This window comes from Babylonia areolata, chromosome 29, assembly GCF_041734735.1.
Source record: "Babylonia areolata isolate BAREFJ2019XMU chromosome 29, ASM4173473v1, whole genome shotgun sequence".
In the NCBI taxonomy this organism is placed as follows: Eukaryota; Metazoa; Mollusca; class Gastropoda; order Neogastropoda; family Buccinidae; genus Babylonia; species Babylonia areolata.
The window spans coordinates 29,937,247-29,943,074 of record NC_134904.1 but is presented as its reverse complement, the minus strand read 5'-3'; positions in this window follow the sequence as shown (position 1 = coordinate 29,943,074).

Below are 5,828 nucleotides of genomic sequence, written 5' to 3'. Positions count from 1 at the left end.
CATGTCCTTGTCCTTGTCCATGTCCTTGTCCATGTCCTCGTCCTTGACCTTGTCCATGTCTTCGTCCTTGTCCTTGTCCATGTCCTCATCCTCGTCTATGTCCTTGTCCATGTTCATGTCCTTGTCCATGTCCATGTCCTCATCCTCGTCTATGTCCTTGTCCATGTCCTTGTCCTTGTCCTTGTCCATGTCCATGTCCTCATCCTCGTCTATGTCCTTGTCCATGTCCTTGTCCTTTTCCATGTCCTTGTCCTTGTCCATGTCCATGTCCTTGTCCTTGTCCTTGTCCTTGTCCATGTCCTTGTCCTCGTCCATGTCCTTGTCCTTGTCCTTGTCCATGTCCATGTCCTTGTCTTGTCCTTGTCCATGTCCTTGTCCATGTCCTCGTCATTGTCCTTGTCACTGTCCTTGTCCTTGTCCATGTCCTTGTCCTTGTCCTTGTTCTTGTCCATGTCCTTGTCCTTTGTCCATGTCCTTGTCCTTGTCCATGTCCCTGTCCTTGTCTCTCTGTCCTACTCTCTCACTCACTCCGCGTGTGGTTGTGACGTGGGTAGCCGAGAAGAGTTGACAAAGGGTCACAAACAGGGTTTAAGACTGGACTGGAGGAGGTCACGTTAAAAGCTTTTGACGGCCATTTATTTGAGCAGTGAATTCATATCCACTGTGTCCCCACACACAAAAAAAAAGTCTCGCCACAGGAAGGAGGGATGGGGTGTGGTGGGGGGTTTGGGGGGGGGGGGGGGGGAAGGAGGGCTAATCCTCCCCTTCAGCCGTTTTTGGGTTTTTTGTTTTTTTTTTTTACCTTTCCGTTTGTGTGTGGGGGATGAGAGGGGGGTGGCTGGGGGAGGGGAGAAGGCGGGAGGGTGAAGTGAGAGAGAGAGAGAGAGAGAGAGAGAGAGAGAGAGTAAAGTGCCTTTTCCCCCCAAGGACACAACGCTCATGGCGAAAGAAGGCAGGCATCGAACTTGGATCACTGGCGACCACTGGATCAGAAATCCTAACCACTGTACCACGGCGTCTTCGAGTAGTAGGAATGATGATGGTGATGATGATGATGATGGTGATGATGTTGGTGATGATGTTGGTGATGATGATGATGATGGTGTTGGTGATGATGATGGTGATAGTGGTGATAATGGTGATTGTGGTGATGATGATGGTGGTGATGGTGTGATGATGGTGATGGTGATGATGATGGTGATGGTGATGATGATGATGATGATAATGATGATGATGATGATGGTGGTGGTGATGGTGATGATGATGACGACGACAACGACGACAACGATGATGATGATAATGATATTGATGATGATGACGACGATGATGATGGTGATGATGATGATGATATGGATACTTATATTGCGCCTATCTTCGATCGGAGACCAAGCTCTAAGCGCTTTACACACACACACACACACACACACACACACACACACACACACACACACACACACACACACACACACACACACACACACACACACAAATGTAGCGTCAATGACCGTTTTGTTTATTTTACCCCGCCATATAGGCAGCCATACTCCATTTTCGGGGGTGTCCATGCTGTGTATGTTTTTGTTTCCGTGACTCACGGAACGCTGACATGCAGTACATGATCTTTAACGTGTGTATTTGATCTTCTGCATGCGTATACACACACAAAGGGGGTTCAGGAACTAACAGGTCTGCTCACAATTATGCTGACTTGCGAGGTCGGGAAAAATCTCCACCCTTTACCCACCAGGAGCGACGAGGATCGAACTCAGGAAACTCGAGCAAGAATCCAACGCTCTAACCATGTGACCACCGCACCCGTTAATAATAGTTTAAGATAGTTAGGAGACATGATTTGTTTGCATTTGTATTTGTATTTCTTTTTATCACAACAGATTTCTCTCCCCAGGAGAGCGCGTCGCTACACTACAGCGCCACCCTTTTTTTTGTATTTTTTTTTTCCTGCATGCAGTTTTATTTGTTTTTCCTATCGATGTGGATTTTTCTACAGAATTGTGCCAGGAACAACCCTTTTGTTGCCGTGGGTTCTTTTACGTGCGCTAAGTGCATGCTGCACACGGAACCTCGGTTTATCGTCTCATCCGAATGACTAGCGTCCAGACCACCACTCAAGGTCTAGTGGAGGGGGAGAAAATATCGGCGGCTGAACCGTGATTCGAACCAGCGCGCTCAGATTCTCTCGCTTCCTAGGCGGACGCGTTACCTCTAGGCCAACACCACTTGATCATTAACTCATTCTACTTCAGGTAGGACGTAATTTGTACAATGATTACTTCCCCTGTGGAACAGGTACAAGTATTCTTGTACCAACACACTATTCTAATTTCGTTTATTCTTGCTTGGTACAGTTGACATTCTAAACTGAACCGTTTTCGGATTCCAGAAGCCTGAAAACGAAGCTTTGTTCAACAAATTGAACCAACAAATCTCCATCTTCGTCTTCTTCTTCTGCGTTCCCCGTGATCATGGTCTCAGACTTGCAGACCTATGCTGGAAATGAAGGTGGTGGTCTTGATGAGGTCTTCTTTGGTGCCCCAGAGCTTTTCTGCCAGTGTGGCTCCATAGGGCCACTGCTGCGTCCGTGCATCTTGATACAGGGGGCAGGACTGCAGGATGTGCTCCGGGGTTTGTGGGCCTGTCTTACACTATTCTAATTTCGTTTATTCTTGCTTGGTACAGTTGACATTCTAAACTGAACCGTTTTCGGATTCCAGAAGCCTGAAAGCGAAGGTTTGTTTAACAAATTGAACCAACAAATCTCCATCGAATTTCGCCGTTTTAGTGAACCACCCTGTTTTTGTGTGCAGTGGTCTCGTGTAGTGCTGGTCCAGGGAGGTAGTAGCGGGTATACAGCTGTGGGGTAGAACGAGTTAAAATTGTTTTCAACGTCTGAAAATGGGGTCCATTAACTCTCTCCATACGAACGGCGAAAGAGACGACGTTAACAGCGTTTCATCCCAATTACCATCATCAAAATATTGCAAGCGGAACGCTCTTATACTGAAGAGGTGAATGTTGACAAAGAATACCACAGTTCTGACGACGGAAGCTAAAGGTTGGGTCATTCAGACACCCACTGGACATCCGAGGGGTCTGTGTAGAGGAGAAGAGAGGACTGGCCGTACTGAGTGAGTTAAATCCCCCGTTTGGAGGAAAGTTTCGTCAGGACTGGTTGCCTCCCTTCATGGGTGAGTGATTATCTCCCTTGAATGAAGGCTGAGTGAACTGAAGATTAACGACATGCTTCGGGAACTCGTCCCTTTTAGATCAAGGTGTGTGCTCAGCCAGCCACCGTGGTGGAGAGGTTGTTCATTCTTTAGTTTAACGTCTTTTCACTGTAAGTGATATTAGACGAGGGAAAGAAAAAACAATCGAGTGGGAGGAGGGGGGGGGGATTACTGTGTACACATACGAGTAAGTGAAAGTGAAAGTGTGTGTGTGTGTGTGTGTGTGTGTGTGTGTATGTATGTGTGTGTGTGTGTGTGAAAATTATTGATTTAAGTTTTGTTTAAAAAAAATAAACAAAAAATCATAACAATATAACATATTTCTAATGAAAAACTAACAACTATAACAGCGAACCAACTGGACTGTTTAACAAGGAGTTGAAAAAGTCATACATTAGCAATGGACTGTAGAAGATCGTCAACACTGAAGATGATTTCAGTTCAGGGATTTGAGACTTTAACATATCGCAAGTTGGTATATGATCGGCTGTTATGTGACCACCACAGATGGAAGAGGTTTGTGTCACAGAGTGACGACTGAAAGGACGTGGGTTCGAGTCCATATTCTCTCAGGTATTTTCTGGCAATATTCACAATTCTCCCCCTGTTGTCTTTCCATTCAGTTTCGTTCCGAAAACAGGGGAAAATTGTAAATATGTTGAAATAACATTGTGTGACGGGCGCAATAGCCGAGTGGTTAAAGCGTTGGACTGTCAATCTGAGGGTCCCGGGTTCGAATCACGGTGACGGCGCCTGGTGGGTAAAGGGTGGAGATTTTTACGATCTCCCAGGTCAACATATGTGCAGACCTGCTAGTGCCTGAACCGCCTTCGTGTGTATATGCAAGCAGAAGATCAAATACGCACGTTAAAGATCCTGTAATCCATGTCAGCGTTCAGTGGGTTATGGAAACAAGAACATACCCAGCATGCACCCCCCCGAAAACGGAGTATGGCTGCCTACATGGCGGGGTAAAAACGGTCATACACGTAAAAGCCCACTCGTGTGCATACGAGTGGACGCAGAAGAAGAAATAACATGGTGATTATAATTATACTCTACATTTCTTCCCCTGTCAAGATGGTGGTCCATTACGTATTTGGTTGTCCTGCTTCTGAGGATTTGAGACACCAGTCCATACATCCTAAATATTATAGAAATCCTGATTTTCGACTTAATCATCTTTTGGCTGCTAAAAATGAACACACAATTCGAAATTTTGCTAATTACTTATACAAAGCATTCAAAATAAGAGAAATTGCTGTATCTTGAATACATATATGTATGTTTATGTGTGCATGTGCATGCATTTGTGTACCAATTGTTGTGATTATTTCAGTGTATATGGGTTCCTGTATACAGGTATGCGAGTTTAGGTGTATACTTATATGTATGTGGGCATAGATATATATGTATGTATGTATAGTGTGTGTGTGTCGTGTGTGTGTGTGTGTGTGTGTGTGTGTGTGTGTGTGTGTGTGTGTGTGTGTGTGTGTGTGTGTGTGTGTGTGTGTGTGTGTGTGTACGTATCTCGGTTGTTGTTTTCTTTGTCTTTTTGTTGTTGTCGTTGTTGTTTTTTTATTTTTTTTTTTATTTCCTCAAAACTCGAGTGTGTGTGCACATGGGAGATAAGATTTGCATTATATTTACATTTTGCGATTTCTTTTTGTTGCAAAATATGGTGTACTTATTATAGTTCACAACCCCTTCAAATGGGGCTTTGGCCTTAGTGAATAAAATTCTGATTCTGATTCTGATTCTGATTCTGATTCCCCTGTCAAGAGACGTACGTAAAGAAGGCCAGTCAAAGAGTGGAGGGGAAGAAATGTAGAGTATGAATTACAATGTCATTAACCAAGTTTCAACTTTCCCCCGTCGTTTATTCGCAAAGGTACAGGGGAAGAAATATGAATATTGCCGTTGTTCCTTTTTCTTTTCTTTTTCAAGCCCCACTGTCGGTTCCTAACCATAAATCAGAGTCGGAGCTGTGGGCTCACGTGGGAAGGCTGAGGCCACACAGTCGAAGGTCATCCACATCGCTGATGCATCTTCAGGATTTTCGTTGCCCCTGACTTGACACTGCAGGTGTCTTCATCTCTCAGCCTGGTTGACTCTCCCGAGGATATATTTTGAGAATACAGCGTTTTCACTTAGCCGCAAAACTCCCACGTTCACTCGTATGTACACGAGTGGGCTTTTACGTGTATGACCGTTTTTACCCCGCCATGTAGGCAGCCATACTCCGGTTGTTGGGGTTTGAAACGAGTTGGCGCAGTTGGGGGATGGTGATGGTGACGGAAGGATCTCCACCAATGGTATTTACCAAAAAGATGTAGGGTTTTTTTTATTTTATAATAACACAGTGGTGTTGTGTGCTTCATAATCACGTAGATTTCCTCCAAAGCTCTCAGGCAGGGATGGAAGTGAAAGAAAGAAAAAGTATAATGAAGAAGAAAAAGAGACTGAAACCAAAGGGAGAGGAGAAGAAGAAGAAGATGATGATGATGATGACGACGACGATGATGACGAGAAGAAAGAGACGAAGAAACTGAAACCGAAACAGAACAACAACAACAAAAGGAG